Here is a 27,104-nt window from a genome sequence, read left to right as displayed (position 1 = left end):
AGTCACCAAGAAAACAATTGGTAACACACTGCACCGTGAAGGCCTGAAATCTTGCAGAGCCCGCAAGGTCCCCCTGATCAGGAAAGCACATGTACAGGCCGTCTGCAGTTTGCCAATGAACATCTGATAGATCCAGAGAACTGGGTGAAAGTGTGGTCAGATGAGACCAAAGTTGAGCTCTTTGGCATCAACTCAACTCGCCGAGTTTGGAGGAGGAGGAATGCTGCCTATGACCCCAAGAACACCATCCCCACTGTCAAACATGGACACATTATGCTTTGGGGGTGTTTTTCTGCTATGGAGACAGTACAACTTCACTGCATCAAAGGGACAATGGACGGGGCATTGTACTGTCAAATCTTGGGTGAGCACCTCCTTCCCTCAGCCAGGGCATTGAAAATGGGTCGTGGATGGGTATTCCAGCATGACAATGACCCAAAACACGGCCAAGGCAGCAAAGGAGTGGCTCAAGAAGAAACACATGAAGGTCCTGGAGTGGCCTAGCCAGTCTCCAGACTGGTTGATAGGGGATCAAATACTTATTTCACTCATTACAGTGCACATTAAGCTCTTACTTTTGAGCACTGGGTTTTTGAGGGTTCTTTTGTTGTTATTCTCTCTCACCTACAATAAACCTACCATTACAATTAAAGACTGGTCATTTCTACAAAATCAGCAGGGGATCAAATACTTCTTTCCCTCACTGTATATTGGACATACTTATCAATCATTCATCAATACATTGCATACATCTGTGAATGATATAACTTGGTATGTTTAGTGTTTTATCTTATGTAATTCTATGTACTGTAGCAGGTATTTAGAGATGATCAGTCTTCTAGATATTGATCTATAACCTTGAGTAGTATTGCAGTATTGAATACATTGGATGTATGAATGTAGGATAGGAGTGTCACATCCCATAGTGTGTGCTCCCAGATCTCTCCTGCCATCCCCTGCACCAGCATAGAGGAGCTTCCATCAAACATGTGAAAGTGAAGCAGCAGATGGAATGACAGCTCGCATGACGTGTGTAGTAAGGCGGGGATGGGAGGCGGTGGGCTCGGCTGCTCGGAGACTGGCTGGGGAGTAGTGCTGTGCAGGCGCTGTCCACTTCTCTGCTGGTCCTGAACTCTGCTCGCACACCCCGGGCACTGACAATCGGGGGAGTCCTGGCACAGGAGACCACCTCTGGATTGCAGCACTTGTTGGGGATCGCAGCTTGTTTATCGGGATACTTTTTATTTTGGATTTAGTGTGCATGCTTTTTCTGGATTACCCTGATACGCCTGGGAAGTCTCCATACAACACAGGTACAGCGATTGCACAAGTGCTGGTCAACTTTTTTTTTAGATCCGGGGATCATCATGCAGAATGTAATATAACTATGAATAGATATAGGCAGAGATTACTATAGGAGTTATAGAAGATCTGACACATTGCTTGGAATTGTTAAATATTACTGCTTGTCCAGTTCATTTATAAATCAGTGCTGACTCTTGTAATAACTATATTTAATTTGCAAACATTCTATAGGAGTTGTTAGGGTCTATAGGAAACTAGAGATACAATGAGATCACTGCTATTATAGTCCATTTACAAATCAATTCTTTTACTGCAGATTGCTTAGAAAGGACTTGTTCCACTTGTATTATTCTTTTAGCAAGATCAATGAAAGTAGATCCGAAAAAAGAAAATAAATAAACAACACAGGATGGAGTTGGACAGTGTTAAAGAAGCTTTATTATGTAAGGAAAACACAGGCAGGGGTCATGGGGGTTGTATAATGAGTGCCAATGGGTCACATGTATCCCCTCTGGTTTGGCACCAGGCTTTACTGAACAATCTCCCAGCTGGGCATGTAGAAAAAGGTTCCTTTCATCTATTCTGTTCTCATCTCTTATTGTTTTTCCACTGATGATCATGTCTCATCAAACTATGATCTGATTCAGTGTTTTTGCTAACAGCTTCAGGTCTTGTGTAAGCTTGGGAACTTTTTATGAAGTTAATATAAAAGTTTCAGTTGATGTGCAACCCTTGCCACATGAATAGAGAGCAGGAGGTAGATGATGATGTGAGATATTTTTTAATGAGCATTCAATTCAGCTCTTGGTTGCATTAGCACTCTGTAGTCTTTGCTAAAAAGCTGGAGTTGAATGAGCCAGTGTGTGTTATGGGCTGTCAACTTTGCAATGATTTGTTTATGCATGGCTGATATTCTGGAGAGTGCTGTTTACAGGTTGTAATGTGTCTGTAGTGGGTTATGAATAGTATGGATAAATGTATATTATTCTGAGAAGCCACAGATTGTCTATGCATTGTTTCTGCACAATGTCAGCTGCTATATGGCTCTCTACATCACAGACTAGAGAAAAGCAACCTCAATAGACAGCTTCATTAACATCTGCTCCAAGATGGTCACAATACTAAGAGTGATAATGATAAGCCTCCTGAAAAGACTGATAAATAAATGATTTCTACTTGCTGAGTTTTATAAGTGTGTGTAGGGTATATTCCAGTTTATTACTACTGGAACATGTTGGGACTATGGGCATTGGTTATGAAATGTCTATTTTACTGCTTTCTGTGTTGGGTTTCTCATTATATAATCGCAATCTGTAAGCTTTTGGCTTGTGTAGAAGATTTGCACTAATCACATCGGTTTAAGAGAATACAGTATGTCATGTATGTGACAAAGTCATTTGTAAAGTGAATTAAAACTGGCTTCTGGCAATGGAAATTGCAGCACAGTTCATGACCATTTTTCCCCAGGAGTGTTCATAGAAACAAGCACAATGGTCGAGCTAACACACTTCTGAAGAGTAATACATAGCCATCAATCCATAAACATTCCCAAAAAAGAACTGGAGCCATGGAGGTGTTGCCCATATAAACCAATCGCAGTCTTCTGTATATTTCCCAACTTGCTTTAGAAAAATGTCAGATGGAATAGGTAGGTGGCTCCCCAGGTTTTAGAAAAAAACAGCCCTATTATGCGCTGTAAATAGCACCCTGACATAATGATACAAGTCATACATGAATTGCTTATATCTACGCACACCTTTATCTTTCTCCACATGCACACATTTCATCTATTTGTAGGTGACAGAGCATTAAACCCATAAGGACTGTATAAGTTTTGTGAATGCCACTTTGCTAACGCCTGACATCTATAACCATCACAGCTTTCACTTGCTGAGTCAAATGAATGTCAAAAAAGAAATGGCAGCTACTCTATATTTTACAAAGAGCACGCTTTTTTTCACCCTTTCATGGAATAATACACTTAGCTTCTGTTCTCTCTTAAATCGCCTCCTATTTTCTTTCAAGCAGCAAGAATTTTATTCAAGCCATTCTATGATCCTCTACTAAATGACCAGTAAATCTAAGCAGCAAGTTGATTAATATGAAAGAGCTCATAGGATTCAGAGATATGTATGTAAAACTCTTCATGCCGTGGTGTTAAGATGTATTTTGCATTATAAGTACATTTGCAATAAAGCTGCCTGCAACCTGTTGTCATGTTCAGTAAGCCATTTTAGGCTCAGGAGAGGCCACCTATAGTGAATTTCAATGGCTTTAATAATATAAAGGCAGTTATGTGTGGGAATACATTCCTTCTGGGATCACAAGTCCTTCTCAAATATCTTCAAGCCAAATATATATATATATATATATATATATATATATATATATATGCTTTTTGCAGACTGTGGTTTATATTCACGTTTCTTCATTAGATAGTAGGAATTGTAAAAATAAGAGAAAATAATAAAAAAAGTATTATTATGTGAAGTGAGAACTGGATATGTTGTCTGTCCCATAGCAAGCAAACACATTCAACTATATATTAGCTGAGAAATAAAAAGTGGCATTTCATTGGTTGCTCTGCAGGTTGTTGACAGTTCCTGATTCCTAAAATTAAAGAAAAACCGAACCCAAGAAAAAAATGTAATATATTGCAGCTTATCAGTGCTTAGATGTGGTATCTATATTTGTTCCCTTTTTTTAGACAGAAACTATATTAAGTAAGTGTAGAAAATACCTGTTCATCTTGCCAGACAGGCAATCGTTGTTAAATATTGTGGACTGAACAAGAAGCATTGAAGTGACAATAAACCAGTGTTGGTGGGCTGAGTTTTTGCTGTAATCAGCTAAAACATGCACAGCATATCTGTTGATTATGGCATACACCTACTGTATCTATTTTCTTAGCACCTTGCAATGATGACCTGTCACTCCTGCATCCCACTAAGCCATCATTCCCTGAAGACTATGCCTGTCCACTGCAATCTTCTTGTCTATTAGAGAGCCACCAATAATATAGTTCCTGGTGTGGACAGGAGTAATATTGTTTTCAGCTTCCAGGTTTGTTCTCACTTGTGCCAGGAATTGAACCAGGCACTACAATGCATGGCACATGCCTCATTCAGTGAAAAAAAGGTTCTTATGGCTAAAGAGACTTTACTTGTCTCTTCCACCACAATCCTCCACAATGGGTGACCCATGATGATCTAATTCCTTTTCCTACTCCTTCTATCATCTACACTGCATGCATATATCGTGCAGTGTAAGCAAAAAGACCTTTTTTTTTTGGCCGAGAAAACTTTGCATGTTTCTTCTGCCAAAAACCTTTCATTGTAATGACTTTTTTGTTGTTTTGGTTCTGCTTTAAATTTCTTTCTGTAAAACACTAATCTCTATCAGCATTAAGAATGACCCTCGTAATCTTGCAAATAGCACATTTAATAACATAAGCCCAGGAGGTTACAGTCCCACCTTCACTATATCTATAGGGTGAACCATAGTTACCACCTTGACTTATCCAAAGCCTTGATTTTAAAAGAAGGGCAGCTTTCTACGATTTGGTGTAACTGCGAAAGTTTGCTAGTATTTTACCAAAAGCATGACATTTTGGAGCAAGAGTCTCCTAGGGACAGTAGATGTGTATGTAGGAAACCTGTTTCGTCTTTATTTGTGCATATTCTTTGAAAATTTCTTGATGTAGGAAACCAATACCGCTTTGCAGTTAGACCAAGGGTTTGAAGTCTGGCCTGGGTGGTAACCATGGCTGTTTCCACAGATACAGTAGACAAATGAGCATATTCTTCCTGGAAGACTATCCCTGGCAAAAAGTGTTTTTTTTCTTGGGATTACCAGGTGAAAAAAGTTTAAAAATGCATGGAAAAAAACTAACGCAGCCAGAGCTTGGGATGCTGCTGTTTTAAAAAAAAAATCTGCTGAAATGTTTGTTCTCTGCTGACCCAAAAACATTAAGTAACACTTTAATGTTTAGACTGGCATTGACGTTGTGATGCAGTTACTGCTTCCTCACCCCAGCGAACTGTACCCCTATTGAGAGTGCATAGGGGTGGCGATAAGTAGTTCAATACTGCAGCTTGTTGTCCATCTTCAAATTCCGTTTTTCTAGAACTGGCACAGCTGTCCAAGCTACTGAGTGGCTGGCAAAGTGCCCCTTACCAGGAGACATGCAGGGTCTAAACCTGTTCTAAGTAAGCAGTTTGAAACAAGTTACCTGATAAAAAAATGGGAGAAAATTCAGATGTCCCCATATAAATACTTGTTTCCAGTCAGTGACCGACTGACTCAGTGATGGAATGATTGATGCCAGATGATCAACATGACAGGTGACTACTATTGTCAGAAAAATGCCAGCCTTTGTGTCTTCGCATCTTTCTCATAGCACATATATTGCTGAAAGCTATGTTCTAAAATGTAACCTATGTATAAAATTAACTTGACTTTATGTATTTATATATCTGTACTTTATTTACTACAATTTCAGTTTTAAATTGGATAGAATTATTTATTCTTTTGGATAAATCTTGCTTTTTTTCATTTTTGTTCTTATTTGTACATTGTGCAATAGTGCAGTTAAGAATTTCACAGATCATGTAAATGCAAATAGTAATAGAAGACACATGTTTGTAAGTAGTGCTTTACTGTGGAAAATATTGTCTAGACTATGGATTAACAATATTATAAACCACAGAACTATCAGTTCTCACAGGAGACAGATGGTGAGTCAAGAGGTTACTGTAATAGATCAGACAAGCAGAGGTCACACTGCAGGGTGCTAAAGTCAAGGAGAGTAGGCATAAAAGACACATACCTCCAGATATTAAGCCCTCTATTCGGTACCCTGTTTCCTGCAGTTTATTATTATCACAAAGCTGGGAGTGTGGTTTATACCTGTAGGGATTACATCAAGATGCTGGAGAATGAAATAACATATGGACTATGCAAAGGCAATGGAAGGTGATTTATGAAAGATTGGAGTACAGATGTGATATGCTGTGCAGAAAAAAAAATCTGCAAAATATATTATAGCTAACATGATTCCGTGCTCAGAAATTCTATGAATTTTAATGACTTGTTTTTTTAAACCTTTATTCTCATACTACTAGATTTATGTAATGTAAATATAAAATACATAAATGAATGTGTCTCTTTAATCATTAACACATAATCATGTGTCATCATTTTTAATGCAGTAAGTACAAGTACCTGAAAAAGGTATGAGTATATTCAGTCCCTGTTCAGCAGTGCTGGAAGAAATAAAAAGCACAATAATCCAATCAGTATTGGATTTCTGACAAAAAGATTGGTGATAGATAGGAAGGGGAAGCAGACTTGGGTCTATTACAAGAAGTGGGTTAAAATATTATTTTTGACCAGTTTTTATATATACTGACATATTAGGCAGCATGCATAGTCTTGTCACTAGCTGTGCCTTAAAGGGTCCCTACCATAGTCATGTGTCATTACCACAGTCTAAGGTCAATTTTGGGGGAAAGCCAATTAACCTAACTGCATGTCTTTGGAATGTGGGAGGAAACCAGAGTGGAGCCACGCAAACACGGGGAGAACCTGCAAACTACTTCAGATGGTGTCCTGGCTGGAGATTGAAACCTGGGACCTAGCACTGCAAAGGCCGGAGGACAAAATAAAGCATTGCAGAATGAATATTATAGCAAAAGCTAGTTTTCAGATTTAATTATTTAAGGAGATATTTATTTTCATCTTATTTTTGACAAAATTTCTGTTCTAATTATAGGTTAATTAAATCTTTCAGGAGATCATATGCAGAATTAAACGGAAACTCCAGGCAGACATCTGTGCACGGTTTCAATATATATATCATATATGTTTATATATATATATATATATATATATATATATATATATCATATATGTTGTGCTGTTATACATAGTATATGTGATATGTGTATTATATGTATATGTGTAGTATCCCTAAAGGATTCAATATAAAGAGCTATAATGGGGAGTTTTATCTTTAGGCTCACAGAGCAATACTTGTCCAGTAATTTCATAAAACTGCCAAGTGCCTTGTTTTACCTTGCATTTCTACTAACACAAAGCAGTATGTTCCGTAGTAAGATAAATAATTGTCAAATGTCTCTATTTTTGTACCAGTGTGGGTACATTTTCACACATCTCTCTGAATAATTATTACCTTTACATAATGTAACCTTTTTGCTTTAGGTTTAGTAGTCTTGTTAGGCAGCTGGTGCTTTTAAATTAGGGGGGCTTTTTTTGCACAAGAATTCCTAATATGATTCAATACAGTGATGAAAAAGTTACTTTGAGGATACATTTTAATAATGCCCCTTGAACACTGGGGATACCAGATTCTTGATAATAAACACTGGTTGTACTTTTTTTTAAGTTTTATTGTTTTAAGAAAGGCGCTCTGGAAGTTAACAATGCAATACAGTATACAAAAACATATAATGACGTTATAAGGGTAAAGAACAAAAATGCAAAATGCACAAAGGCTTAGAAAAATGTCTTTCTCAATAACATTGAACAGGCCTATAACAAAAACACTAATCCAATAAATGGCAAAAACATCATAAGAGAGACCAATTGTGTGTCCAGGGTAAAAAAATTGTGTTTGGAAAGAGGGTGATTGAACAGGGAAAGAATAAGAATAAGATAGGGAAGGGGAAATAAACCACTCTTGTGGACCATTGCAAACTAAAACTTTTTCATGGATTGATTGATACTGAGTAAGATAATCCTTGGAAAAAAATGGGAGCCAGAAAAACTATGGATTCATACATTTCTCCCTGCCCTGCTTCCCATAGAGTACCAGTTCCTCCATAGCCATGGTGTCATTTACTCTATAAAACCAATGAGAATTTGAAGGTTCCCTTTATTTTTTTTATTTATCTTTGTGAATTGAAACTGCATGCAAACACTTATTAAAGGTGACAGGGATAGCAAACCACAGCTGTAGTGTCTCCTACCACCTGTCAAATAAAAGATAATGAACTGACCCATTCGGACAAATATTAATCATTTTCTGTTGGTCTAAACTTAACAATTGACAAAAACATGCAAAATAATACTAAGCATATATTATCCTTTCTCCCCCCAGAAGTTCCCTGTTATGAAATGCTGTTGATTTAAATGTTAGAGAAGCTGATTCTGATGCTTTTGCTAACAATGGGGCAGTAAGAGCTGCTTTTTAGATTTTTGGACCAACAAATCACTTTTATTATGCCAAATCTTTCTGTGACCGCAAAGTCCTGTGTATCTCCTGAGTTATAAATAAATAAACCTACTCATACCATTGTAAAACTGAACACCAATTAGCTCAATATGTATTTGAAATACTGTATGATGCAGTAATTATCCCCTCTTAATTTGTAATTCAAGCCAGTAAAGTCTACATCTGATATTCACCTGTCCACAGTAGCTGCTGTCCAAGGGAGGCAACATTTCTTCTTTATAGACACTACAGTGAGTGTAGCCACCCTAACACAGAATTAACAGGTACAAATAAAACAAAAGAAAAACATATGAAAGAAAATAATGCAGCCACTACATCTACAGTTTGTTGAGTTGCAAAATATTCCATTTTTGTTGGCTTTAAATGTAATTGTCAGTCACATGACACTTCTGAATATTTAGGGCATTTATTATTACTGAGCTAAGTATTCTGTGATACCATGTCTTAGAAAGAAACATTTTTACTTCATGATTGATACAGATCCATGAGAGGGCAAAGGATAAAGCACTAATTTAATATACTGTAAAAAATGAGCTGGAGGTAACAGTAAAGTTATCTTTGTGAAAGAATGCTCTTTGCATTATTCTCTTTTCAACTGTTTTACAGATACATCAGTGCTTTCTATACAGAATAATTACTCTTACTAATTTTACAAGCTCACTTTGAACAGACATGTAATTTTTTTTCAGTCGTGTACAGCCTTTTGTAACAAGTGACCAGTCTCTGACAGTAATTTGTAATATTGAGACAGAATCTGGCAATCTTTTTTGTTAAAAAATCAGCCATTGATGAATGTCTATTGTAAATCAGAACAGTATTTTCAGCACTGAGATCCAGAAAAGCTTGTATACGTTGGCTGCAACAAGGCAAGCAAATGAGCCAAGCTGTGGAGTAGTTGGAGTGTTAAAAAATTTAGTTTAGTTGAGTTTAAAATTTAGGGTATGGGTATGGGTTAACGTTTGTATAAGGGATAGGATTCATGGATAATTCTTAATGTTGTGTTAGAGTTTAGATGGTTAATTGTGGGAGTTTTCTAAAGAATAACTAAATAAAAAACTTTTATTTAAAATGATATAGATGCTGGTATATTCAGGGTATCCATTATGGAGAATAAGTAATTTAAAAAAAAGTGTCCAAAAGAGCATTCTCTGCAGTTAGAAGAGAGGTCAGTTATGTGACTTTGACCATTCAGGTGACTATTGTCTCCTCTTCCTAGAACTTTCTTGAAGCAAGAAAAACTCTTTCCTGGTCTGGTAGCCAATCATTGTACTGAATGCCCCTCTTTCTTTTCAACTGTACTGGCCTTCTGTCTGGTATACTCCCCCAGCTATATGATCTTTACCTGGTGGTCTTGTCGAGGGTATAGCAATGGGCAACTCTGATGATGTATGGCCCAGCAGAGGATGGCACCACTTCTCCATCTCTCCTTTTCTCCAGCTAATCTCTCAAGTCTCCTGCTTACCCTATTCCTTTACGGTCCTTCAAGAACGGGCTACTGGCTTATAAAGAGAGACAGAGAGAGAAAAGAATAGCCGAATGGACCCAAAGGGCCAGTAACTGGACTAAAAAGCTCAAATTACTGTTCTATAGCCAGAAGCTTCTGAGGCATGGGTCTGTCAATTGGATCTGTCACTGGGGATCTTTTATTGCATTCTGTCACATTGGGGATCAGTTACTGGGATCTTTTATTGGGATTTGTCACTGGTCTGACACTGGGTATCTGTTAGTGAAATTAGTCAGTGGGGGTCTATGAGTTGGATCTGCTAAGGGATCTATTACTGAGGTCTGTCACTGAGGTTTGTCAGTTGGAGTCTGCCCTTGGGGGATCTGTCAAGTAGGCCCAGCCCCCAAGGGATCTGCCTCCAAGATTTGTTACTAGGGCATCTGTCAAATGGGTTCTTTGACTTGGGGTCTGTCACTGAGGGGTTCTTTCCATAGGAATATGTCCCTAGGCGATCACAGAGAGCTCTGTCACAAAGGCAAAATGTCAAGTAAATGTGTGTCACTGAGGGTCTGTCAATGAGGATCTGTTTCTGAAGGATCTGTCAAGTAAGGTTAGTTAATTTCTTTATTGTGCAATATTTTCATGTATGTATTTTGTTGGAAAACAAATACAAAATCTATTACTTCTTAACATTTGTTAAGTATTTGTTTGGCCCATGGGTACCTTGTATAAAATCCAAGGTGCCAGAACTGGAAAAGTTTGAGAACTTTTGATGTAAAGGATAGAATGTAGTAAGCAGATAATAACTACACATTTGCAAACTTTATTTTGCTTAATCAGATCATGAGATCAGGGATTCTTCAAATCCATCACCTGGAAAACCTAGGGCAACATTAAACGTAAACCTTAAGCGCCATCATGAGAGGAATATGTGAGAAGACACTCCAGCACCAAGCACTTTATTCTGGGAGGTTAGCAGATGTAATTGTTTGTTCCTTATTCCCAGAATAATGTTTATTTACTGAAGCTCTTGAAGATCATAGATGAAGTGAAGTGTAGGTAAAACATTAAAGGGCTAGCTATATAGGGTAGCTTGTATAAAGGTAAATCAAGGAGAATTCTTAATTTTAGTGGTTGTGGTTTGGTTTACATTCTATCAGTTGATGTTTGTTGAGGTGATGTTTTACTTTGACACTGAATTTATTTGTATATTTAGTATTGCACTTTGTAGCAACTGTCACTTTTCCGTACATTGACAATTGAAATTTTATCTAAATAACTAAAAATAGCAGCTCATCCGACATTCTAATTATTTCTTGCTGTCCTCTAATATTATCTTAGAATGGAGTTAAGCAATCATGATCTGTATTGGATGACACTCTCTCCTATTTCAGTAATTTCATCTGGAATGTGTTATGATGTGTCTGTGGTCTTCTTTTACACGTTGCTCATGGCTGCAGAATGGCTGCTTGTCATAATGATTCAGGATGAGAGAATCTGTCAGGCTTCAGTTGTGAACAGTTTTGTGAATCTTGCTCGAAGTTTTCAAACTGGCAAACCTCATTAAAATCTTTGGGGGTCACTAACCTAGTTAACCGGGCTAATTGTAAGGCAAATAGGTAAGCTATTGTAAAATATAAGACATGGATAGTTGGGCAGAGTCATGAGCGAGGTGTATCCTAAATAATTATAAATAAATGTAAAAAAACAAACAACGAAACAATCTAACATACATTGACAATATGGCTGTTTGGACAGTACCCTTTCTGTACCTGCCATGGAAGTGGCATACTGGAACCATATCCCTAATAGTGATATGCTAACATAAACTTAAGGGAGGGGGCAAGGCCAGAGGAAAACAACGCAAAGAACTATTAAGATTACAACTGTTTGAGATTTGTAACTCTCAAGATCCACAAACAGAGCAGTATATATAGCCACCGCTTGGTATGCAGTGCAATACTTCTTTCTTTTCAGCATTATTACTGAAAAGACAAGCATACTTTATATGTATAGTGGATTTGTACACAGGGGTTCTTATCCTTAATGAGACGGACCAGCCTGAGGCTTCATGTGTTATAAACTAAGGGTGGGGGAAGGCTTTCTTGTCCCACTTACGCCTTTCATCCTCCAGCTTCCTTCATCCTAACTACCCCCACCCCACAGCATTTCATTCCCAGCTCCATGGTTTCCCTGGCTCTCTCTGGGTCTTTGAGCTGGGAAGCAGTATCATTGTCATCTAATTCAAAGATCTGTATTAGAGCTGTCCAAGGGAATGAGAGCAGCTGCTTCCTATTGTTTTTTGTATTCTTGAAGCCGCTTCTGTGCTGGATTCCAGCCACTTTTCTCTGCCAGAAAGCAGGCTAAGCAAGATACAGCTGTAGTAGGGTTTGCAGTGCTTGAAGTGTCTGAATGTACTCATCTTCTGCAGGTCTGACCTGCAATAAACTTGAAGGTAAAGGCTACATATAGGCAAGCAGGAGATATGAGGAAACAGGTCATAGAGCCTCCAGGCCACTAGTTGGGTAGCCCTGCTCTAAGATTTTCAGTCAACTTTGGCTGGAACTGGATCTTGGAACTGGAGATGAGCAAAGTTAATAGATATGACTAGGACTGGTTATGGCATCTGATCTAGATATCAGAAAAATAGAATAATATTTTTGTTACCTGCTAAAACTTGCACCATCAACAATACAGAAGTCCTGTGTTTTCCTGTTTACATGGACATGGTTAACATGGACCTTGTTGGTCATCACAACTATGAAGTGCATAGTGCCAATATATATAAATATATATATATATATATATATATATATATATATATATTATAAACTGTATATGTAAAGACCTAAAGAACCTACATACTTGAAATAATTCACAGAAGTATGTATATATAGACTGATTAGATGAAAAATAAAAACAAGAAACAGCTCTGTCATGTGTCCCCTACAGTGCTGACCATTTTCTGCTTCTGTACTGACCATTCCAGTCCTCTATTGCAGTATGTTTCCTGTTGGACTTTTTAATTACACATGACAGATCAATTTTTCACATCAATAAGAATGCAATGTATTTATTTTTCCATCTAAAATATAACAATATAATACATAAAAGATGTTCCTTTTAAACATGTAAGCAGAAAGCAACATCTTTGGTCTTTGATATTACCAATTTGTAACTGCAAGACATCATTTTAACTTTTTCTTTCAAGCATGCCAGTTTCTAGGAGATAAAATTCCCAGGGGCACAATCTATAACATTCCTCCCTCCTCCCCTACATGCCCACAAGATTGTAATACACAAATTAGCTACTACATAAAAGTATTATACCCGGGTTAATCAATAAAACTGCATTCATTAAAAATTTATAAAAGATGCACAATCATTTCATAATAGAATAATTTGGATCATACACACTTTGCCCTTCATTTCAGATACTTACAGCTACACTTTTAAATCTTTTTTTTCTTTACCAACAATGTCAATTACATAAAGGGAACCAACTTTACTAAAGTTGTATTAGTATAAAAGAACACACAACAGTCCACTATACAAACAAAAATCCTGGCTGATCAAACATTTATGGGCATGTCTGCCCTATCAACAAGTAGCCAATAGGAAAGCGGGCTAGACAGGTTCCCTTTAAAACCCAATATGTACATTGACAACAGTGTTATCACAAGCTGGCCAGGTACAATGTGACAATTGACAATGTGTACATCAGGGCTTTCCATTCCATTGTTTTTAAAATTATAATCAATGTTGGGCTAATCACTTTTTTATGTAATGGATTATTTAATGGCTTTGGCAAGAGTCTGCATTCATTCTTGCTGTAAAAATGCACATGAATTAGGAAAAAATGTCAATCCAAATGGTGTGGTCCATGTCTAAAAGTTGCATATATATAACTCGAGGACAATGCAAAGCATTCAATCCTGAACCGAAGTCTTATGGGAAAAAAAGACCATGTATTTTCCTATAACGTGTGCATATGACATGAAACACATGTACAGTGTGTTGTTGCATAGAGATGCGCATTACCTATGTTCAATTTAAAATTTGAAATCAAAAAGCACTAATCATGGTAGATCTTTAAGCATCTCAGTGCAGTGAGAAAAGATTCACACTTTTTTTAAGGCTGCCTACCCTTCTGTTAGATGTCAAATTTGATAAAAGCATCAAATCTAGCTAAACTCTGTTTATCAACCAATAGGAATGCCTATTCTTCTGTTAATCAAGTGTCCACTCTCGCCTGAACCCCTCCACTCCAGGGCTGTATGAATTGACCTAATAGGAGAACTCTGTTGGATGTTTGGGTTGAGTGGTGTAGGGTGGTGATCGATATTATTATTCTCTTGTATTTATATTACTATGTACTTGCACTTTACAACATACATAGGGGCTTCCAATCCAATGTCCCTACTATGGTCATATGTCATTAATGCAGTCTAAGGTCAATTTAGGGGGGAAGCCAAATAAACTAATTACATGTTTTTGGAATGTGGGAGCTAACCCATGCAAACACAGGGAGAAACTATAAACTCTAAAGATAGTGTTTTGCCTGAGATTTAAACCTCGGACCTAGCGCAACAAAGGCCAGAGTGCTAACCTCTGAGCTAGCCCATCAAGGAAATTGTGATATTTTACCTGGTTGTGCACCCAGACTAGCTTTACATTGTCATTCAACAGATTTGTGCTTGACTTTAGAGAATTAAATTACCACTAATATTCTACCCAAAATTTTATTTAGTAAATATGAAACACACTAATAGTAAGAAAATTCAATCATGCTATATAAAAGTATCTATGTTTGCTTTTTTGTAATGTAAGTATCCCTCTGGTCCCGGATATACAAACTAGCACAATATATGCAACTTTTTATGACTATTATAGATACCAAAAAGGTTATTGCTCCCCCAAAGTGTAGTAATATAGCATGTTTAATGTTCCAGAAGGTGCAATCAGCTTTAGCAGTGCATCTGCTCTATCTAAAAGGATATACAGTTAAGTTATGAAAAGAGACTAAGAAATCGGGTGCAACGTATAAGGATAATCTCTGAAAGGGTTTATATATTCAGATTGCCTAACAGTACAGATCATCAGTACTCACGTGATTTATAAATTGAATGAGTTGAATTCCTAGGACACTATATAATTCCTTTGCTGTTAAGTATATTGCATGACTGTAATCCTGCCGATGACATAATCCTGATGTGAGCAGCAACAGCTGAAATCCATATATTCATGTGAAAAATGGCTAGTTCAAATGAATGTACACTTTCTCCCAATGTAGTACTATAGTGATTCATAGTAATTTACTGCAGTAATATATAATTATGTAGGGTATACAGTGCTATCTAATAATAGCTGTTGAAAGAGGCCAAACGCAGGTCCATATCAAAATAATCTGTGTTGCTCCTGTACCATTCGATTGATGCAGACTTTGAATAAAAAATGTTTTATATAAGGATAGATATTTATTTGAACAATTAATTATGCTAGGATTTAGAGTTTTCTTTAATTTATTAATTTTGTATTAAGCCAAAGTTTATTTTTCGTATAGTTTGCTTTTCCCTGATTTCCCCATCAACCCTCATCAACATACTTATGACAACTTTCATTACATACCTTATTTTAGACCCTGTGATGTCACCCGTGTTTCTCTGTGCTCCCTCCGCAATACAGGTAGATCATGACCCTTTGGACTCAACTGCTCTTATACTCCTCTTAAAAGCCCTCCGTCCTGTTGTAAGCACTGAATTAGCCATGGGAAGGAGTTATAAATGATCAGAATGTTTTGGAAGATGAATTTAAGTTTGGAGGATGGGAGATGATTCTCAGACTGTATCTGCATGTAAACTAGCCATCTAGATTATGCTTACGTGTAATGCTGAGTCTCCATGAATGAAAGACATAAAACCCAATGGATGAAAGGGGCAGAAAAGGGACTATGTAATTATGTCAGCTCTATATTATTACTTGATGATATTAGGAAAAATAATAATACATCATTACAAAAATGTGTACTGCCCTAGGAAAAAAAATAATTTCCATGTTATACCTGTGCTTCCAACTGACAAGACCAAATGAATAAATGGTAAATTTATTTTATGCATTTGTGCCCAATCAGCCTCAGGACATTTTAGCTGCGTGGATCTGATCTAAGAATAATAAAAACTAATCAACCATTCTTGATGTGAAAAATTAACATTTATTTCGGTTGATAGTCTGTTAAATAATTTAACATTTTACAATAAGATTTTCTTATTGATAAAAGACTTTTAAACTATATTAAATGTCAAATTCACTTTTCTGAGTCAATGATATCATTAATTCATAGTAAACTATAATTCAGAGACTGACCACTGAACAAAGGAATATACATATAGGTTGATACAGAAGCAAGCAATCATTTTGCCAATGAGAGAAAGTGAACATTTGTAATTCAGTGTAAAATATTAATGTCATATCCTGGAGTAATTATTTTTTGCAGTCTTACTACAAGTAAAGCAACCTCCGTGTTTTCACTCAAATCATAACATTTCCACCCTCACGTTGTGACCCCAGCTGGCAATACACTTTTCTTTTTTTTTTAAATATAATTTTTATTTTGTTTTTCCAACTAGTACAACAACAAAAAAAACATAACATATCCATAACATATCACAATCCAAATAAAATACAATACAATAAAACATAAAACATAACATAAAAAGAAAAGTAAATAAACACAAAAACTCTATCTATCTATCTATAGGCCCAAAAATTCTTTACAAACATAAATGATGAATAATCTTACTGGAAAGCATTATAGTACATAACAATCCATACCGTCCAGGATGCTCACAATCATTTTAAATTACAGCAGTCCCTGTGTTATTATCCACGTAGAACATTTGAAGTGTTCATAGATGGTCAATTTTTCCTGTACACTAAGTACTTTTTCTATATATTGGTACCATACCTGGAAGAAGCGGGTGATCCGTTTATCTCCCTCTCTCTCCGACTCAAATAATTCCCTATCAAATACTACTTATAACAATGCGAGTACCTCCCGTACAGACGGGGGCTCAGAATTAATCCAATCCTTCAGAATCACTCTCCTAGCCGTTAGTAGACATATACTGGTCCAACCTCTATATTTAACCGGGAATGGGTCAGAATCCTCATGCTCCCAAGAACTAAATATACACTTTTCTTTTTAAATTTTCTTATTTAAAACTTATTATGTAAAACTTTTCCAAAGTCTGCCTGTCATTTAGCATCACAGGGTCCTCTTCTCCAGGCTCTTGGCACCCAGGTATGTAGAGGTCACTGCCACTGTCTGCAATATTACACAGTAAATGAAGGGCTTGGTGATGTCACCTACTCTCGTGCCAGGGCCTTGACTTCCCACTGCAGGTGGGAGTACTGCATGGCCTTTCATATCTAAATCACTGGCATGAAGAAATATATGCTGCAAGTAAAACCAAAACCCCAAAACCCCAGGTGAGGTGTACTGATGCTACTTTATCAAAGTGACAGTCAGACAACTGGCAATATTAGGCCAGATTTGGAAATGGCAGCATGCATATCTTTCTCAGGTTTACATAAAATAAGATGCCATTAATAATGCAAACCTCAAAACCTTTCAAGTTAGCCGCTTAGATTAGGGTTAACACAGAGCAAACTGTGCTTGGAATGTTCAGTTTGCAAAACGTGGGATGAAGTTAACAGCTTAGTTTTATTTAAATTGATTGAGACCAATGTCCAGCTGAGAAGCCTGTAATGGTCTGATCTACAACATAATATTACATTTCTAAATATATTAAAGCAATTTGGCAGACTTTGACTTGTTCTGATTCTAAGAAAAATATACTTTATGTACTGCTGCTAATCCTTTATGAGAAATATAATAATGTTGCTCAATATCCCACCAATAGGAAACAATGGATTTAGCTGCACAGTTATGAAAGTTATTACAACTACTGAAGCACCATCAATATGTTTAAAAGTGCAGTTCCAAAGAAAGGGAGACATGAAACAGAAAATTTCTCATAATTCTCTTAACCCAGTAGGAGTAGGTTGAGTGTATTGAATAGTTTTCTGTATTACAAAAGAAAGGATTTATTTTCACCTCACATTTTTCCCTTATAATATATTACTCTCTAATTAAATATATTACTGGAGTTTTTATTGACAATGGCACACTTCCTGTGTAAATGACTCTTTTTTCAGTATTGACAAATGACAATTTTGTGTTTTTTTATTGAGAGATAAAGTGGGGTACTTGACATGTTCAAACTATGCACCATAACCCATCTTTTAACCAATGTATTAGTAGCGTACTAAGTTGCATAGAATTGTATGTAAGACTTTTTGCCTAAGATATTCATATGTGTTGATGTTGCAATTTTAAGGGACAGTATTGATGTGTGGGAACAGGGCTTCTTTTAACAGGAAAGGATTTATGTTTTTAGATTTAGATTTGCTGCAGATGTAATTTATTTCTTGTGACCACAATACTTTTTGCTTTAATAACAGCCATATGCTAAAAACACTAGTTTTTATTCTCTCTGGTAAGGCAGTACCATGTCATGCATGCAGTAGTGGGCACATTGCCTATGCACATTCTGTACACATGTGTAATAGTTGACTGAAATTCAAAATACTGGCTCCATCTCAACCTGGTGAAACCCAACATTCAGTAGCCACACACGTCTGGAGGTGCAACATCCTGGCTTTATTGTGAAAAAGCTGTAAATAGGTTAATTAATAAAGCACGAATACAGGATATACTACTCTACAGTTGGATAGGTAGATGACATTAAAAGGGTGGCCATTAATTGTGGCTGATTATCTAATTAATATTACCTCTGGCAGCTGTTGTCTGAAAATGCAACCTACAGTGAGACCCTTTTAAATGCTCTCTATGTAACCCTTTACCTCTGTATTCTTAAAGAAGACATATTCTGCTCTTGGTAAAGTTGGCAAAGATAACCTCACCCACACCAAATTCTTTTTAGTAACATTTACCTTTAACAGAGTTTTAACGAACCCCCTTCCCTTTTCTGCAAACTTCTTTGCTTTTTCTCTGTGAAAGGCTTCTGCTGATAGCAGGTAGTGAGGAAGGATTACTGTTCCAGGCATAAGAATCACAAATGGTAAGGGTGGGTACTTCCACCCTTACCTTGCACTTTAACCTTCCTGTTAGCAGAAAGCTTCACCCGACTGTGCACGCTGCCTCATTGTCCAACACATCACCTGGACTTCATCCCCTGCTCATTCACTCTAAGCACATTGCAAATCACATGATCATGCCCATCTTCATGACACTCACCTACTTCCTCCTGAGTACAATGCAGTCCACCTGACTCACCTCCTCTCTTAATCCCAGGAGCCAGCAGAAGGTTTATGGATATGGACTGTCTCAAGGCTGCAATAAGCAGTGTGGTGGTTGGGAACTCCACCACCGAGCTATCACAGCATGCATTATTCACGCACTTCTCTTTACTTCTCCAGAATCAACAATAAATACATGCATACCTATAAGTAGAGAGTTGACTTGCCAGAAAAAGCAAGTAAGCAGAGAGAGTCCCACATGAAATGCGATATTTTCTGATATGCTATTGTGAAAATATCCAGTGACAAGTTCTTTTGATTGCTGGTATTTTTTAAGAACAAAATGTTTTGCTCTGACAAACAGAGCTGGCCTAGCCCTAGACGTTGGTTGAGCAGCTTGTTAAATGGTCTTGAACAACACTTCTAGGGAAACAGGCCTGTGGTGACACAAGACGCAATTTGGGTTCAGTGTGCAGCTACAGAAAATGAAAAGATGAATTTCAGCAGCCACTCTGGGATAGTTAGAAGGGAACTGAAATCTAACTTTGGTCTGTAAGGCAGCTACACATTTTTCAGTTTTAGAAATAAAGCAGCAAAGAGGTCTTTATAGGGGTTTGCTACAGAACTCAGCATTTACAGCCCAGCAATAATCAAAAATTCACATTATGTACAGGAATCATATGCATTCTATACAGTGGGTAAAGAAAAGAATCACCCCTCTTGTTGCTTTGTACCTCAAAATAAAAGCACACAAATTTTTTCTAGTTGTCTTTACTCAATGGGACTTCTCATCCAAGAAAAATATGTAATGGCAACTGTTCAGAAAAAAAAATCTCAAAATCACTGAGATAGATCAGAGATCGCCACCAAGTCAGTACTTTGTGAAACTATCCTTTGCTTTGATTATAGGCATGAGTCTGTTAGGAAACTTCTCTACAAATCTAAAAAGGTGAACCTTCTTCCCATTGACAATTTTCTCTCAATGGTAATTTACCGCATCCATTTTTCATTCTGTCCTGACAAGTGCCCCATTCCCCGCCACAGGGAATCACCCCCACATATGCTACCACCTCCATGCTTTACTTTTTATATGGTATTCTTTAGATGTTGAACTGTTTGGACTTTCTGCCAGATGTTAGTGTTAAAACCACTAATTCAATTTTTGTTTCATTGACCATAACATCTTTTTCCAAAAAAAAAAAATTTGCATCTTGAGAAGTGACTTTTTACTTGCAAGCCTCCCATACAAGTGACATTTGTAGAACTCTTGTGATATTATTGTAAAATTCACACAATGATTATTCTAGGCCATAAATTCTAGTAAATGCCTCAAAGATGCTAGGTTGGAGAGACAGCCTGCTCTAGGAAGGGTCCTAGTTGTAATTAACACTTGCCACTTTGTTAATTATATGTGCCTAGGGTTTAATAAAACTTTTTGGTATCCATCTTCTTTCTGCCTGTCTACAAATGTATCCCTAAGATATTATGACAGTGCTTTTGCCACCCTTAGTTGATTTGCCGCCCTTTCAGTTGCACTATCAAGAACTGGAATGCTCCAGGAATAGCTGTTTCATGCTAAATTAATCAAAATGATTACAACTGATCACAGGCAGAAGCCAATTACATAGCTAGGTGTGCAATGGAGAAGGTAATTACACCTGATTGATTTTACAGGTATTATTTCTGAGGGGGGTGATGCTATATCCCTCAGTGATTTTGTTTTTAATTTTTTTAACTATTTCTATTATATTTCAATTGGATGTTATTGGTTGCAAAAATGCAGCTGCAAAATTGTATTTTTTGTCCGTGCCATCATCACACTGCAAAACTAAAAAATATTATTTTGAAGGGGTGATTCTTTCTATTCCCACTGTAAATTTTAGGATTGACTAGTAGACATACTGCAAATTAGATTTGTTTAGCTGGATCACTTGTTAGACTTATTGATGTCTAGTTTTGACTTTTTTTAGCGTTAGGTGTTACATTGGTAGTTAGGGTTAGGAGGCTGTGTTAGGTAGGGGTGTAGTGGGGGTTCCCACTGGTGCCCTCAATTTTTTCAAAAATGGGCACGCGTGTCCACTCTTATTTTGCAAAGAATTCTTTGGTGGTCCGCTCCCCTCACGGGGTCAGGAGAAAGACTCCGCTGGGAGGAGGCGCTCCCGCCAAAGCCGCGGACTATGTCTCCTGTATGGAAGTGCAGGCTTAGTGCGATGACCAGATTGTCTTTCTGAACACAACCTCAGACCTGCGATGGGAGAGTGGGCAGGTTCCGGTATCGTGATATCACTCTGGAGGAAGTTTCTTCCCATTTGAGTGACACATAGACAGGGGTGTAGTGGGGCGGGCATGTTTACATAACAATGATGTGCATGTGCGCTCGCCATAGATAGTACTCTGCCCCCTCTTCTTCTTTTACAACTACACCCCTGGTGTTAGGTTTAGATTAAGGATTAGAATTTAATTTGAGGATTAAGATTTACTGAACTGTTAGGCTAAGGGGTTAGGTTGAGGGTTAGATGTTAAATAGCAACTTTTGAAGGTTGTGTGCAAAAAAAAGCAGGCAGAGAGCAAAAGACTAATTACTAGTAGTGCCTATGTACTCCCTGTGGCTGATCTATCCCACATTACTGACTTTACATGCCTTGTTCTGCACTTGCTGTGTCGAGGCAACCAATTTGATGGAAAGAGGGCTCTGCTTCTTCACACCAAATCTCCTGAGACCAGCAGTCTCATAGTAGTGTCTTAGATCTTACACTGCAAATCTGTAGCTATAAAATTGTATACACAGGGCTAACAAGGCACATTCACATACCAAGCAGTACACTGCAAAATTTTAGGAGAAATTTCAGAGAAAAGGTACTGCTTCCTTATTGTGCTGCACAATAAATATTTTAAAATTGTTACCTCTAATATAACAGATATTGAGTTGTTGAGCTTGCGAGGGTGAGTTCATTGCAATTGTTAATTTCCTTACACTTTACCTTTGGAATAAGTTTCATAAAATGCTGTTTTTTAATTTGAATATAGCACTGAAACATGATATGTAGCTTGTTCAGCTGTTCCCAAAAGGTTTGCATGGTTTTCACTCAAAAACAATGTAAGAAGTAAAATACAGTAAAAAGGGAGTTGCTGTGGCTGCTGTGCACCTTAGCAATAACTGGGAAAAGTGAGGTTACTGGTAAAAAGTTATGAGAAGTTAGATAATATCTGGTGAATTATATGGGTGGAACTATGCTCTACTTTGGACCAGTAAATTGCAAGCAGAATAACTTAGTAATAACTCTTTTTATACAGTTGTTTTTTGAGGAAAAAAGTATAAAATAGCAGGTTGCAAACAAGAAAATAAACACAGTCCAGAAACACAGCAGAAATATTATTCCTTCTGGCAAATTTCAGGCTTCTAGTCTACACCTGGCGGTTACACCATATACGTTAAAAAATCTTATCAATAAGTTAGTTTTCAATGTAACTTCTATCTCATGCAGGTACCCTTTTAGTGCTTGTAATCTTTTTCAAACATTACCATAATATTTTATTTGTTTTTGTATATTTTGTATATTAAAACTATTGTTACGATAAAAAAAAGTAAATAATATAACATGCCACAGGTTAGAAAACTCTGATTCTAGATATACTTCTAGTCTACCTCATTACAGTACAGCCCTCTGGTATTTGAATTATTTAGATTATTTATTTCTTCTTCTTTAATCTTATTATTATGTCAAAGCTCAGTATTTCTCATTTCTCAGCACTGAAAGGCATAGTAGATTTATATGTATAATAGGACAAGTCATTCCAGAGATAATGCAATCAGTGAATACGTGTGTCATCACGTTCTAAAGAAGGAAAGGTCTCAGATGTGGATTTGCTTATTAATTCTCTTGGGTTACAATATTCCCTTAAGCTTTGCATCATTCTCTAAAAAAACAGGCTTTGTTTTGTTACCATTGTGTTCTTTGCATAGCTTTTTAATTATACTGTTTATATATATATTTCTTACAATATATATGTAAAGTCAGTAATGTGAGTACATAGTATTTTATAGCACTACTAGGAATATCTATATATCTATACTAACTTGTCACAAGCAACCTTACTTTACTATAGGCTTTACTAAAGGAGTTGAGAATTGAAATTCACAGCAAACATTCACTCGAGTAATTCAATCATATGAAAGCAACTTCCTTTATACTGAATACCTAATCATGCACTGATGATATTTCCAGTGTATTGGATGAATAATGTACATTTTGGGCATTCCACCTATGTCATTGTTTGTACTTGTCAAGCATGCAGGTTTGTCGTCTGCTAACCCTGCTTTTGCACAGTGCTGCATATTATGTTGGCATGTTTTAATTGAAGTTTAATAATAATAATAATAATAATAATAAGCAAGAAAGAAAGTGCTCAAAACATAAGGAATTTTTAGGTACTGTAAAAATACAATTTATTGTTTATTTAAAATGAAATAATACACAACTAATATCAATTCATGAATGTACCAAAACAACTCTTTATACACGTATTTATAGAGGAAGTTCTTTACTGTTTACTGTTCTAATTACTGTTCGGGCATTATAGCCCTTTTTAGTATATTGCAACACGTTTTTCAGCTACACTGGTGTTTTTTTTAGAGGAAAGACAAAAGAGCTGTATGCATCTAATTAATGCTAGACAACATTTAAAATGCATCAAAACCACCTTTTGCTAAATTCTGCTCCACCCATTATTATAGTGAATTCGCCCAAGGATACCAATGCAGCCATATATAAATCAAACATATTTTCAAGTGTTCCCAAATAGAAAGCTGAATTCATTCCAATAGTTAGTGCCCAGGAAATAAATTTGAGGAATTACTGTTACTTGAAAAAATCTCCCAAACTTTTCTCATACAAGACCAGGTAAGCAGTGAGAAGATGGCTGCGTTCAGAGATCCTGGCATCCCACATGGTAGAGCCAATTCAGACTAATCTAATTAATATTCACACAATTATTTGAATGATGATTCTCAACTCTTTCAATAAATCAGCCTAATAATATCTGACATCATGCCACACGGGTGTTCACAGGCTTAAGAAGGAACAACTAAGATGCTGACTAAAATAAATACAATTAGGCATTATTATATATTATCCCATCCAATGGATTTTAGGACCACTGCCATGTATTTTTAAGGCTTTGTCAGAAGCCCACCTACAACATTGTCTTCTGTTTTAAAGTTACACAGTTCTGTAGTTAGCCAAGTTAAAAAATCGGTCAAGCTTAGCTTCAAAAATGGTTTCTGCTGTAGCTCAAAGATTGGTCGTATTTACTTGATATAATATCCTTAGACAAGTTTGCCTTACAGGAAACAAAAATCTTCTTTACTCCTCAAGGCAATTGGATTCCTAGGTTAAAATGTTACCATAGTGATCATTGTCAACAACAAGTTTGTTACTTGGATTGTGGTGGGTGTTTTAGGCAGATTTTTACACTTTAGGCTTAGTTTGCTTAAAACTTCATCTTCATTATTCTTTACATTTATGTATGCTACAATATTACAATGAAGTATTAACAAAATTTAGCTGTTAAATTTCTTTTGATTAAAAAAAACACTAAACAATAAAAAATGGCATATTGGAATATTTATGGTGTAAAGGCAAATGTATTTCTGCACAGCTTGCAGCTTGGGTACACAAAGCATAGTTTGAATAGGACAGTGAGAATATAAAAAGGGACATTATAAAGGATAGTAAAATTGTACTTTACTTCTTCCAGCAAAAAAGAATTTGGTAAATCATCTATTGGTTGAACCTGAAAATATTTATCTTTCTGCTTTATACATGAGATTGGGAGTCGTTGTTTAAAGTATTACTTAAAAACAATCATGTATAATTTCTTATAATAGATTTATATCTTAGTGATCTAAAATTTAAAAGGTTCTTATCAAAGGTCCTTAAACAAGAGAATTAATTAAAGATGGCTAATTAGATGTAGAATGAAATATCATAAAGCAGAAGAAAGGGAGTGTTCATTGTGAAGTCAAGCTTTGAGATTTGGCGTGCCATTTAAGTTTCTTAGATTTTTCTTGAAAATCTGAGAGCACTCATTGACAAATGCAGTTACCAATTTCAGTAGGAAATTTTAAACATTAAACAAAATGGTACCATGATTCCCAGTGTGCTGCTGCTTCTGCTGGATGTTTGAGATGGACGTTCCTCAGGCAAAATCCAACAGAAAATCAAACACTAGTTATTTTTAGGTGACATGTTTGTTCTTTTAATTAACTTGTAAAAATGTCCGCCTCATTACCATATTACCATAAATTGCAAGAACATCTTCCTGTTCTTCTATAAATGTAGAAACTTACATTTTCAATTAGTCTCAAGTGTCCTTTATATAGACATTGGGGGGGAAAAGTAATTTGCTTTTTGTTTACTATGGACCGAGCATGAGACTAGGTTGACTTCTTCTGTTCCATATTCATCTGATGCAGAGATTTAGCCTTGTACATTGTGATGTCATTTTCAGGGGCAGTTCTCAGTAGACAGCCATGTTGATGGATAGCATCACTGTCCTGAAAATTATCTCACCATGTCTACAACTCTTCCATCCATTTAAAAAGTCATGTCAAGTTTCTACTCCATTTTCTGAAAATGATCCTCCCTCCTGTAACTAGAAAATAGGGGCCCGTACACACAATGGATTTTAATCTCAGAAACAATTGTCAGTGGTGATTTCCATCAAAGATGTATATGTAAAGTATGTACAGGTGTCACTGGATGTGTTTAAGTAGGTCATTAGTAATCTGACATGCTGGATTACCAACCACCATCTGCCTTTAGCTGCACTTGTTATACTATAATCCTCCCCTCTCCATAGTACAGAACAAGCAAAGACATAAGTGGTCTCTCTATACAGCCATTATTCCTAAATGTCATCCAAAAGGATCAAGCATTGTAAGTGTGCACCTAGTATGAGAGAATACCTGCCTGTGGGCTGTTTGTTTTGTGCTGGCAGGAAGCATGGTAATAGGGGTAATGTGACATACTTTGTAAGATATTATCACAACAGTTCATTTTTTATAGAATGCTGACTTAAAGGGCCTGACTTAATAAAGCTCCCCAAGGCTGGGGAGAATACACTTTCAGAAGTGAAGCTGGGTGATCCAGAAAACATGGACTGGATTTTTAAAAATTATTTGCCATTTACAAGCAAACATTTGGAATCCTGGACCAGATAAATTCCAGGTTTGCTGGATCACCCTGCTTCACTGATGAAAGTGTTTTCTCTCCAGCCTTGGATAGCTTTCATAAATCAGGGCCCTAGTATCTATTGACGTGTAATGGATTTGGCTGTACATTTTATTTTGCAATCAGGGTTTCATGGACAAGAAGCAAAATCATTTGGATACTCTGTGGCAAATTTTTGGGTGTGGATAAATTGTTAACATGGTCATACTTTTAAACTTCTAGAAAGCCCAAGAAAGGCTTGTATAGCACCACTTTCCCCTTGAATGTCTGTGCCCCCCTTAGCTAGCACCTCTCATTCCATTTTGAGTAACCTACTTGTTAGCCGTGCAGCTTCTGATGTGATTATTGTCCGGCCCCCTGATGTGATTATTGTCCGGTTTGTTTATTCTGTACAGCCCTAGTTGTCCCTGCTCTTCCAACCTTGTACATTTCCTTCATCTAGACTTTAATGCCATCAGGACAGAAAATAAAGGTATTGATTCCACTTACAACACCAACAAACATTAAGATGCTCCATTCCCCACAATGCCACATGCAAGCCAATCAG

General features: G+C 36.7%; 1 long non-coding RNA gene across 1 annotated transcript in view; it reads left to right on the top strand.

Annotated features, from left to right (window-relative positions):
- Nucleotides 1–1,065: 1,065 nt before the first annotated feature.
- LOC140326948 (uncharacterized) overlaps nt 1,066–27,104 on the top strand; it is an 89,752-nt gene continuing 63,713 nt past the window's right edge. Inside the window, exon 1 of the long non-coding RNA XR_011919949.1 lies at nt 1,066–1,313. This is a non-coding gene — a long non-coding RNA (uncharacterized lncRNA). The remainder of the gene's footprint in view (nt 1,314–27,104) is intronic.

The sequence above is a fragment of the Pyxicephalus adspersus genome, chromosome 3, assembly GCF_032062135.1.
Source record: "Pyxicephalus adspersus chromosome 3, UCB_Pads_2.0, whole genome shotgun sequence".
In the NCBI taxonomy this organism is placed as follows: domain Eukaryota; kingdom Metazoa; phylum Chordata; class Amphibia; order Anura; family Pyxicephalidae; genus Pyxicephalus; species Pyxicephalus adspersus.
This window is presented reverse-complemented; position numbering and strand designations above follow the sequence as displayed.